At 48.0% G+C, this 12,522-nt stretch overlaps 1 protein-coding gene across 2 annotated transcripts in view; it reads right to left on the bottom strand.

The window, feature by feature from the left end:
- The window catches only part of LOC144173767 (uncharacterized), a 78,975-nt gene extending 66,848 nt beyond the window's left edge, over positions 1-12,127 (bottom strand). Inside the window, exon 1 of one of the 2 annotated variants that reach the window (XM_077702043.1) lies at positions 12,001-12,127. The gene's annotated coding sequence lies outside the window, so the exon portion shown is untranslated. Of the gene's footprint in view, positions 1-11,979 lie in introns of both variants that reach the window. The other variant, XM_077702047.1, reaches the window with a different exon arrangement.
- Positions 12,128-12,522: the final 395 nt, after the last annotated feature.

The following is a 12,522-nucleotide window of genomic DNA, read 5'->3' as shown; positions in this document are numbered from 1 at the left end:
CTTGCGGTTCTTCGGCGCTGCGATCCCTGTTTGGCATGGGGAAAGATGGTGCTCCTAAGCGCAAGATACGAAGGCGTTCCACAGATTTTTCGGGGAGGAGAGTGTGCCGCTTGTCGTCGCAGAGAGCTTAGAATGCGAGTTTGAGCGCTTTTTGGCCAGCTACGGCGTAGCCTTCCAGGCCAGTCGGGTCTAGGCGTCAGTCCGACATGAACTGCCATCATAATGGCTGGAAGAATTTCTTTCAAGTGTTTAGACATGCCGCCTGCAGGCAATAATCTAATGGCCTTCTCAGAGCGAGTAACCTGCTGTTTGGTCGTTCCGGTAGGTGAATCGCAGACCTTTCGGCAACAGCGAGTAGTGGGAGGTTGAAGGCTGCCTAATATGCTGCCCTGATGATGGTGTTTATTTCATTTTATTTAGTGTGGGTGAGCTTCTGGGACGGCGCGCTGTACGATATCCGTTTCATGATCAGTGCCTGCATAAGTCTTGCCGTTTTATTTTTATTTTTTTTTTGTTTTCATTTGTTTTTCTTAGACAGCTCTAAGAGGGAGCCGAGGCTATAGGCGTGCATCGCCTGACGAGGCCCCGGCCCCCTTACAGGTTTCACAGTTTCACACAAGGGATCTAGATTCGAACAGCTGGCTCTCAGCTGAACGAGATAGGAAACATAACAGAAATTCAACGTAGCAAAAGAGTAAAACACATAACACAGGTTCATGTATTTAAAAAATGAAGCGCAATGCTACTACAATATATCCACGTGCATAGATGAATCGTTTCAGGCGTGTGTCTATCCGTGTAACATATAATAACAAACATTAAGTAAGCATACATCGCACAAAACGTTAATCGGGCGTACAGTGTACAGAAGGGAATTGACATGTATTTCTAACAATGGGCCTAGTGAATTCGGTTACACCATGGGTAATATCTCATAAATATAAGTTGCATATTCAAACATACAATGCAACGTTCTTGTGGTTCAAAAATTATTACAGAAACGTGCAATATTTCACAGAAACAACACTTCACAGTGTAGAGAATGATGCACCATTACGGACTAGACATTTTCTGCATTCGCTTTTGAATGGTGCAAGTACTCTTAGGAAATTCATTTTCATATCACCGCTATTCAATATTTGTGTAGCCTGATAAAGAATGGTCTGTTTACCATAATTAGTGCGAATTGTAGGTGGTGGAATTAAGGGCTTGCGTATTGGGTATGTGCTAGGTTTCGCGGTTAGTACGTTAAGTAGGCGGTTCTTATGAATGTGTTGTAAGAGTTTGAAGTAACAGATTTTATCAGCTTTAAGCATGTTATACTTTATAAAGAGTGGATCTGTCCTTAAATTTTGTTTGTTTCCTTCGTAGTTTTCACATATGCGAAGCATTTTTTCTGCAAAATAATCAAGCTATTGTAGTTATAGGCCGTCATGGTTCCCCAAATTAATATGCCATAACTCAGCCTCAAATAGAAAAGAGAATAGTAGAGTGTTTGTTTTACCGGAGAGGTTATCAGATGTTGAATTCGGTATATGCTTCCTGTCACTCGTGACAACTCAGCTTTAAGTTTGTTGGCGTGAAACGACCATGAAAGCTTCTCAAAAAACCAAACACCAAGAAATTTTTGTTGAGCCACTTGTTACAGTAAGGTATCTTCGTACGTTAGTTTAAATAGGGCTGGTCTCTCGTTTACTTGCTGGCTTAAATATGATGTATTTTGTCTTATTAGCATTAAGGCCTAAATGATTTGTTTAAAACAACTGCAATAGCTTCATGAGGTGCGCATTAGCTGATTGTTGTATGCATTCTACAGTTTTTTCAGTAAAAAATACGTTTGTATCGTCGGCGTGTATTATCAATTCGGAAGAACCGGGAATTTCTGTAATATCGTTGCTGTATATGAGAAATAACAGCGGCCCTAAAATAGAGCTCTGGGGGACGCCATACTGAATCCTCATTTGAATGGATGAGATACCGTTGACAGAAACGCACTGATATCTATTTGTCAGATAATTTTTCATTAAGTTCAGCGCTCCACCTCGTATGCCATACGTTTCAAGTTTTTCAATTAGTATGTGCTGCTGCACGGCGTCGAACGCTTTTCGTAGATCTAGGAATAGCCCAAGTGTAAGTAGTTTGTTTTCAATGTTCTCTACAATTTTTCTTTGATGCGAATTAGCGCCATCTCCGTGGATTTAGGTTTTTAAAAACCATATTGCGCTGGAGTTATTGTTCCCATTTTTAAAAAAAAAAGATATGAGTCTATCATTGATAATATAATGCCTTTCTGGTCATGAAACTTCGCCGTCACGCTATGGGAGAGCTTCGTACGCTGCCCAGGAAGGCCGCGCCGCGGCGCTGGTGTTGATCGGAGGGCAGCCGGGGGCGTGGTCAGAGCGCGTTTGGCAGAGAACGAACCACGGAGTAATACCCCTGCTACACTGGGGTCTAAATGTCATTTGAACCAAATGTCATTTGGCTCAAATGCCATGTTGTGCTGCTACACTAGGTTTTTCAATGCCATTTGGCTCAAATGACATTTGAGCCAAATGAGCACCGAGAGAGACATTTAAGATTTCAAATGCCATTTCCAGCACTCTCGGACGCAGCGTCTTCGATCGGCAATAAAAAATATAATACTTCCGTACGTAAAACAAACAAAATATTCTTGTTTGTGAAACTTTGTTCACTGTTTATTTACTTAAAATACAAAATCAACATATTTAATTTTCATACTCTCAAAACCAGGGGGTCAGTTGCAAAAAACACAAACAAAAACAACGCAAGACAGCCATATTTAGAGTCAAAACTGGTGTCTCTTCTAATTTGATATCATTTTACTGCCTCGGACTGCTCCTAAGTTTGATTGTTGTATTAGTGTACGAAAACGGAACGGGGCAACAACAGCGCCACTACAGCACAGCGAACAGTTGTGAAAGCTTTCAAATGCCATCGAAATTGTAGTGTAGCACGGCGGATTCTGAATGGCATTTGAAGCAACCCATTTGAGTCAAATGACATTTGGTTCAAATGACATTTGGACCCCAGTGTAGCAGGGGTATAAGATAAAGTAGACGCTCGCCGCCTTATCAGCAGTGCGCTTTCGCTTTACGTGTCGTGGGCCGCTCAAATGGACTTGTCATTTTGTGAGTGGCGAAAAAAATTGGTGCGAACGTGCATGCTGCTACTGCGTTCCTGCCTGCCGGTTTGGCTACAGAGCAGCGGCGACCGCCCGATGCCCTCCGATCTGCGGTGGCGCCCCTCGCGGTAGCCTTTGTCCCTGTACGAAACTTGGCCGGGAGTTCCATGACCAGGGAAGCATTGAAGGACTCTGATAATACTTTCAAATACCTTTGAAAAGACCGGTAGGACCGATATTGGTCGGTAGTTGTTTATTTCCTTCTCCCCTCCTTCCTTGTGAACGGGGGTATTTTCTTTCCCTTATAAACCTTATATTCCCTTATATTTTCCTTTATAAACGGGAGTATTTTCTTTCTTTCGAGCCCTCCCTTTGGTTAGGTTATTACAATGTGTGCCAACTTGGTGAAAATTTTATATTTTTGGGGGGATTGTGAGATAGGTATATCCATGCCTATTCTTATGTGACCACCGTCTCGAATGACACTCTTACTAATTTGTAGGGTGATAATTCATCTGGCTGCTAGGCGCCATTCATCACTTTCCGCTCAGAGCTTGCAGCGGTGTCAGGGCCGCGAAAAATTTGAAGTAATTTAAAAATGGCGCAGCTGGACGCGAGGTGTCCGTTTTATTTATACGGAGACATTTTAGTTCGTTTCTGGTCTCACTCTAGACGTTCCTTCATTTTTGCCGGGCCTTAATTTTATGTCCCCTTTTTTTTAACCGCGTGGCACAAGTTTGGAGCCGGCATCGGTTTCAGTGGCGGGGCGCTTCGGGCTGACGGCCGAGTTGCGGGAGCGGCTCGGGACCCATCTGCCAAGCATCTGCCAACTGGCGTGGCGTAGAACAAACTTTACTGCGCCGGCGCGGCGGCTGCGGAAATCGCGTATCTTTTCTTTTGTTTTTGCTGTAGTATCATTGTCCTTCTTTCCACATTCCAGTAGCCGCTTTCCCGTGTTCGAGGTTCAGACGAGCCGTCGTATCTGGCTGAACCAGCAGCAGTTTCCGGTTTGCAGCGATGACGCATTTCGGCGGACGCTTGATGAGCACGGCTGATAGCGGGCGGCTAGCAGGCAGGGGAAAATCGGAAAATGAGCCTAATAACCCTACCGCCTTAAAGCACAAAGCATGACTTTACAGAAAATTTCTGGCAGGACAGCTGCCAGAAAATGTGTTTTTTCTGGGGAAAATTTTTTACAGTGTGTCAGTTGTGGTAATGTATCTGACATTGAAAATTTAGACTCGCAAGAACATCAATATCACTTGGTTTGTTTTTACGGGTTCTTTTATTTTGTGCTGCCAAAAATATTCGCAGTAACGCACTCTGCGCTGAGCGTAGGAAAAGCCGGTTGCGATGATGAGGCGCGGGTGCAACTTGCGTTGTTGTTTCTAAGTTGTAACCGAATACAGTAGCCGACCGTTTTTTTCGGACTCCAAAAGTTCGGACTTGCTGGATATTTCGGTCTTTTCCGAGGAACGGACAGTTGTCCCATAGGAGCAACTACTCACGGACTTTTCGGCCTGCTCTTTTATTCGGACTATTTTTCGTTCCCCTCCAGGTCCGAAAAATCGGTCGGCTGCTGAATAGTGTCTATGCGAGCAGCCGAATAACGGCTTCAACCACCATAGAGGCGGCCATACCTCGAGGATGCGTGATTTTCGAACTTGGCTTGACCCAGCCGTTATCATGACCTGACTCGAAGTACATTTTTTATACAAAAGATATAACTAAAGTGATTAACTGTAGGGTTTAACGCGTCGACGCAACGCAGGCGATGAGGCGCGCCGTAGTGGAGGGCTCCGGATTAATTTCGACCACCTGGGGATCTTTAACCTGCGCCGAAATCTCGTACACACGGGCGTTTTTTGCTTTTCGCCTCCATCAGAAAAGCCGACGGCCGCGGCTGGGAATCGAACCCGCGACCTCGTGCTCAGCAGCACAACGCCTTAACCACTGTATGACTAACGTTGATTAGTGTAAAAATTATTAGTCATGTGAACAACTTTTACTTTATCTTAACTTTAAATTGAGGTTTAGACGTATTGTTCTCTTAAACGGGAAGAGATTTTTAACCTGTATACATGGCCGAGTTTATCGGAGCCGGCGAATTGCTTTTTATTTTTTAGCGAAAGCTACACACGCTACCTCGGGCTCTCTTCGCGGGGTGACCAGTTTCGACCTTGAGAGCTAGAGGTCGAACCACACCCTCTTCCCCAAGCGCCCGGCACGAAGCAGCGGCCCGATGGCGGGGAGAGATAGGCGGCAGGGGAGAGAGAGGTGAGGAGGGAGCGGAGGCGTGCGCGGAACCCGTGTCGCCACCTGGCGGAGGAAGGCGAGGAGGCCGCCGCCGCAGCGATAAGCGCGCGCCACAAAAAAAAGTCCAAGAGGCCACGTGCGGCACAGAGCAGTGTGCGATGGAGGAAGAAGATCGGGCTGTGGTCGCTCGTACAGCGGCGAGGCTTAAATAACGCCGTGAGGCGAAAAAAGATGAAGAATAAGCAGAGTATTGATTGCAGACATGTCTGTGTATCGTTCCGAAACCCCACCTCGACAATGGGCCTGGCCAGGGCAGTGAATATTTCGCTATCAGCTAGGGTTAACCAAAGCTAAACCACAGCAATTTTTTTAATGCGAGTCGGCGATGGCCTGCGACTGAAGCGGGGCGGCTGTACTGCGTTTAATTTTGTTCTGGAAGACTACGAGGAGGGAAGAGACGCGTCATATAACCCCAAGGCTGTATTCACGGTTGCTATTCATTTCCACTCAAAAGTCTAACTGTTGGAGCTTTACTCGGCGAGCGGTCGACGTGCTGGCGAAATCGCGAAAGGGCGCTTTGTTTACGCTGAGTAAAATCTGCTTGTTGACTTTAATTCCTCCGAGAAGCGATAACGGCCAGCTCGAACAGTTGCGCCACCGCTGTTTGTCACTAAAGCGCAGAAAATGTGTTGAACGGATAGTTGATTAGATGAACGGATATAGTTCATCTTCATTTTTGTTTGTTTTACCTTTCTTGTTTTCTTGTATGTCCTGAGGTACTTTTGAGCCGTTTCTCTAAACAAATGCTAAGCTTATATGGGGAGAGCGATAAACGTACGAAGCAGGGTACCCGATATCGATCAGGCCATGTAGCAAAAAGATATTCGTACTTCGTTTATGGTAATCTTAGAGACGATGACCGCTTTTTGCTGAGGGAGACAAGTAGGTCGTTAAAACTGGAGCAGGGGACTGCATTTTACCGGAATTCTTAATTTTGTGAAAATTCCCGCGTAGAACGTTTTCTTGTATGACCAATAATGCGCGCAAATATTGCTAAGCACCATGGGTTTACATTACACGCCCACAACACTGCTCTTCTGGGATAACTGATCACCACCTGCTTAAAAATAGTGCCAACGAGGTTTCGCTCCCAAATGTATCCAGGTACGCGTGTGGAATTCAAGGCTTAGTTTATTTGCCAGTGCCACCCATACAAGCGCTCCGAAGCGAAGGAACAGAGTTTTAAATTACGTGCGAATGAATTTGTCCAACAGTGTAAATGTTGCTGATCTGGCGGTGTTTTGTCTAAATAGCGACAACTACACAGTGATTCTGTGGTATCGCTTCCACGATACACACGCTGCCCTCGTGCATTCGTTATTCTGAAGCTGTTCCGGAGTCAGTTCCAAACATTTCTGTCAGTATACTGTCAATCTTGGATAATCTAAACTTATAAGGTCATGCCTTGTCGAAACACGACCCTTTGACAACATCGTTGGGACCCAGCGTGTACTGCGTATGTCCTCTCTTTGGTTTAATAAAGACTTCACCACGAGCAAAGCAGCTTACCATACCTGTGTGCTTTTCATGAGAAAGTCATAGCCATAGAATATCCTATGTTGCTGAAGCCCATTGTGCAGATAAGCTTGTTAGTCTTTTGGATGTTGAGAGAAGATAATTGTGCTCTAGACACATGTACAAAAAGCCTTGGAAAACCTAAAACCGTGGCATCCATTTCGCTACAGGTGAACAGCGCAGGGTTCACACAGCATCCAGCTGTGTGAACAGCGCAGGGGGCAGACCAGCAGGCACCAAAAGGGGCTGCACCAGATATGCTACCAGTTTCCAAGTCAGGATCATTGGATAAATTCTCAGCAGCGCAAAACGGTGCAGGTATGCCACCAGCCTGTGGAAAACACAACAATTCTAGCAAGTACCGCCCCAAGAAAAAAGCAAAAGGTCTTGGGGAGAGGTTGATTGCAGCCTACGAAGTGTACATATTAAAAAGAAATCCTGTACATTGAGCCGCACAATGAAGAGAAAAAGAACTATTGAGGAGAGTGCCGGCCAGTGCCATGGAAGATGTTCTTTGAAAATTCAGTGTTAGCCACTGGGGATAGGTGCTACAAAATAAGTTGCTCGAGTCCGTTCATTGTTTGTATACATCTGACTTATAGCAGTGGCTTCACTTTGCGATAGCCAACAAGTTTTGTAAACTGAAGAGCTGCAGTTTAACAAAACTTGTTGCCGGCGCTGTAGGCACTCAAAAACATTTCCAAGCTCTTCAAACAACTTCTTATTTGAAATAATGGTAAAATATCTCATAAGAGTATCTAAGTTTCCTCCATCCAAAGCTTGGTCTGCAGAATAGTAGGCACAACCGTTCCGGCAAAAAATACGGTTTACTTCCTTTTTCCTTAGCTCTAAAACAGCCGGTTGTATTTTACACTTATGTAATAACACACCATTCTCAAAATTTTGCACGTTTTCTTGGCCACTAAGTTTGATGTTTTACACCCTCACACCTACCCGAGCGGGCGGATGATTGATTGATTGTGGGGTTTAACGCGCCGACGCAACGCAGGCGATGAGGCGCGCCGTAGTGGAGGGCTCCGGATTAATTTCGACCACCTGGGGATCTTTAACGTGCGCCGCAATCTCGTACACACGGGCGTTTTTGCTTTTCGCCTCCATCAGAAAAGCGGCCGCCGCGGCCGGGAATCGAACCCGCGACCTTGTGCTCAGCAGCGCAACGCCTTAGCCACTGAGCCACCTCGGCGGGTGAGCGGGCGGAACCACAATTCTAATCCGCAAACATAACTTCACCGTAAATGCCTGCGAGCTGGCGAAGGACAGGCGTTTTTGCACCGTCGACGTACTGGTGAGAGGAGGTGTGTGTTCATGCGGCGCGTGCCGACTTCTTATCTTCCATTCGGGACATTCCGGTGGTTCCGGGTCAACTCGGCCTAGCAGGCGACTTTAACTGCGCTGTAAATGCCGGCGGCAGAGGAGGTGCTAAGGCAGTGGTGGACGCTAAGGCACGCGTTTTGAAAGCGGTCCTTCGGGAGGGTGACTTGATCGACGTGTTGCTCCAGCGTGGGTGACCAACTACCCGCGACGCTAGATGACGTGGCTCGTCACAGGCCCGTTTAGACCGGGTGTACCCAACGGGGCATGCGCTGTCATTATTGATTGATTACGCCGTCACTCCTGTTGGACCACGGTTTGGTGACATGCACCATTAAAATTGAGCGCGAAATCAAGGGGAGGGCCGACAACCGTTGGGTGATAAATACTAAGGTCCTCGATAACGAGGCCTTCGTGGATCGCTTAAGAGGCGAAATTGAAGCAATCAACGATGCACCATCGATGGAGCTGCGTGAAAGCGCTTTCAACAACGGGTCAAAAATACAGCAATCGCCGTCGGGCGACAGGAGGCGAGAGTCCGAAAGACTGGTGGACTGCCTGCGCTCTTTAGTAGAAGCGGACGAGGAGAGGCCGGGGGAATTGTGTACCACCCTGGCACTCAGAAGATTTTAGAACGTCAGGTACGCCAGCAGCATCTCTGCGCGCTACTACGCAAGTGGGCAGTGTTTCCCGGTCCTCCAACTCACCCTCTCCCGTGAAGCCGCATCTGCGGTCCGGAAAGCACAGACTCTTCTCACTTCACCCCGTATCCACTACATGCATGGCATCCTCTCGCGTCCCCCTTGCCCTACACCCAACTGCCCTTCCTGCCCACCAGTGCGACACCTTCACTGGGAGGGAGTGCCATCCGCCGGAGCTTCCAACCGCACCTACGTTCCCGCATCGTTTCTGGGAGGACTGGTTGAACTCGGGTCCTGGCGTGGATGTCAAGTTGACGCAAGAACTGGCGGCCCACTGCATTCGTGTTAGTGAGGACCTTTGGGAGTTCTAGGGACCAGCCGTCTCCTAATAAAGAGACCGTGGCACGACAGCCCGGACTAGGGCTTTTTGGAAAATATAGTTTCTCTCTCTCTCTCTCGCATTCGCATTGTGAAAGAGGAGATCCGATCTGAGCTTGTGCGGAGCAGGGAGCACCGAGTGGTGTCAGAGGCACAGCCATCGAAACTTTTTGGTGCTTTAGAGCGAGCAAGGGCTGCCCATAAAGCGATTTCCGAGGTGAACCACCCTGGCGGTCTTGCCCGTGGGAGCGGGGAGGTGGCGGCTGCCTTCAGCGAGTATTACGAGAAGCGGTTTCCCTTGCGCGCTAACCTCGATGGTCCTTCGCCACCGGTCCTCGATAAGCTTCCCATGGTGTCGGAGGACGTTAAGGCCGTAATAAACAACCTGATAAAGGTCGAAGAGGTCAAACGTGCGATAAAGAAATTGCCAAAACATAAGTCACCGGGGCCGGAAGGGATAGTCTCAGAATTCTACCAAGTATTCCGTAAGGATATGAGCCCTGTTTTGGCGTTGGTCTTCGAGGACATCAAAAGCACAAAGCTGCTGCCACCTTCAATGTGGAGCAGTAATTTGGCCCTTATGGCGAAAAAAAGCATTTCATGATATGGCACAACAAAAAGACTTCAGACCTGTAGTCTGCTATCCACAAACTACAAAATACTAGCCCGAATCCTGTCCAGACGGCTCGAGACGACCCTCAGCAGTGTGATGGGCCCACATCAGACATGCGGTTTTAAGGGTCGCTCCATGGACACCAACCTACACTGCATGAGGACTGCCTGTGAGGTGGCAGAATCAGGCATTCACCCCTGAGCTGTCCTACAACTCGAGTTTAAAAAGACCTCCGACCAGGCAGATCACGCCTTCCTGTTCGTGCTCCCCAGTCGATGTGGGATAGGTGATGCAATGGTGGAGTGTATAAAAATCTGCTACACCAGCACCATCATGGACGGGGAGGTGGGGAACCCCATTGGCGTGGTAAGGTCGTTAAAGCAGGTATGCCACACATCAGCGACGGCGAGGGGCGACAAAATGAGGAGAATTCGCACGTTATCCTTACACTTTCCACTTTTCACTACATTCTAATATAACAAATTTCGTTTTCATAAAACCTTGCTGCATTTTTCCTACGATATCAAGTTTCCTTCGGAAAAACAAAAACATGTTCTCGTATACAAATACACCTATATATGTATGCACATGCATGCATGCATTTTGAAGCCACCCTGATAAACGAGAGACTACTAGCTGCAAATGAAAAAAAAACCGTATGGCAAATTTGTATTCATGTTTGTTCTAGTACATATATACAGCTCTATCGCAAGCGCTGATTATCATTCTGTAACGGATGTAAATAATATGTGATCAAATAAACTGTTCAAGTGTTGCGCAATCACTTACGACAAAGTGTTTAAATGGCTTTCCCGTGAGTAGAAACACTTATACATAAAAAGTAGAAGTGATAAATGTTAAAATTTCGGCCTTCGTGCCGTTGTTTAAAAAGAAAGCTGTATTGCAAGTTTTCTTTTTTTTTAATTCGAAAGTTTTCCCTGCGGCATAATAGATGTAGGAGTTTACTGACACACGAACAAGTTAGTTTAGTTTTCAGTATTCGTTTGTGCGAAGGGAAGTTTGACATCCACCTCAATGCAGCCGTACGGCTACAAGCGGTTAAGCGGTGCACGGTCCGGTTAAGCGGTGGTCCCGGGTTCGAATTCTGGACCAGGACGAATTTTTCTTCAACTGTGAAGTTTCTGAGAAAGCTTTACAGCATTCCTTCTGAGAAAGCTGTACAGCTAGCCGTACGGCTGCATTGAGGTGGATGTCAAACTTTCCTTCGCAGAAACTTACTCCACCTTTAGGATTTCCCCTAAATTTGGTCCAATAAGTATTCATTTGGGAAAAGTAAACGTAAATATTGTTAAAATACAATTGCCTGCTTTTGGTGGAAAGTGCGCATTTTCGTGGTGCTGAAATTCCCCCCCCCCCCCCCAAAAAAAAAAACCGATTCCTGGAAGGGCTGCTGGCTACTATGCTGCACCGTTCTAGGCAGGTGGCACCCGGCATACGCTGCCAAACGGCGTTTCGCCGCTCACGGCTCGCATGGAATTGTTAGTTGAGCAGCTGTTTCCAAGACACTCTGCCCAATGCTGCGCTCGACACTGAGCTCTGCGGCTTTAAATATACCAGACATCGCGCAGCTGATTAAGCGTGGGAGCGGGGCGAAAAACGAACTGCAGCGCCAACGAGTTCAAGCCCTAGCGCCATGCAGAAGCCACAAGCTGCCGACTCGTTCCAAGGCCCGCACTGTAGGAAACTTGTAGCCCGTGTAGTACGGATCGCGCGACTGCCCCGTTCTTGGGTGCGCTGAAGGAAGCTGGCTGGACATCCTCGTCGGCGGCAGCGCGAGGGGAGCGGCGGTCTGTCGGCAACCAGGGTCAGACCAAGTAAATCACCGCCGCTCCCGGTTTCCATCAAAGCGCGAGCTGCGCGAGCCACCCGATTCCCTCGGAGACGTGTATTCCGGGGCATCGATTGGCTCTCATTCCTGCCATTGTCGGCCTCACGAGTAGCACCACAGTAATCAGTCCAGCTTGTGCGTGCAGCTGGAGGATTTAGAGCGCGCTGGGAAAATAGTGGCTCAACGGGCTCGCCTGGGTGCCGTGCGGGCTGACCTGGTGGTCGCGAGGAGTCCCGCGGCGTCGCCCGCGCGCCGGCTTCGTCGGCTGCATTGATCGGTTGCGCGTGCGCACGTTCGAACACTTGTGGGCGCCGCCCCCCGGCGACCGCAGTGCCGCCCAATGTCGCCGCAGGCAGCATGCTCCGGGCTTTGCTAAATACGGCTGCATTGTGGCTCAAAGATGCGCGCTTCTCCACCGGACGTAGTAAGCCAACATGTAGGAAATAATATTCCGGAGAGGCGCCCCATCCGCTGAAAATTGGGGCGGAAGTTACGTCATTTTTTACCACGCAGCGCCCCTCCATGCAGCGCCCCATTATAGTGCTTAGAATATTCTAGGCACTATAGCCCCATGGACATTGTCCGTCGCGATGGGCGTGATCAGTAGTATTAACTCTATGGGCGTGATGGGTACTTCCCCATGGAGGAAAGAGAAGCCCCAGGAGAGGCCATGACGTCACTCCTACAGCAGCCGGAACCGCCATATTCGCCCCGAGCGCGAACAGAGTCGGCCCCT

Source organism: Haemaphysalis longicornis, unplaced genomic scaffold (assembly GCF_048455015.1).
Source record: "Haemaphysalis longicornis isolate Haplotype H1 unplaced genomic scaffold, Haemaphysalis longicornis Haplotype H1 scaffold_1, whole genome shotgun sequence".
NCBI lineage: Eukaryota > Metazoa > Arthropoda > Arachnida > Ixodida > Ixodidae > Haemaphysalis > Haemaphysalis longicornis.
This window is presented reverse-complemented; position numbering and strand designations above follow the sequence as displayed.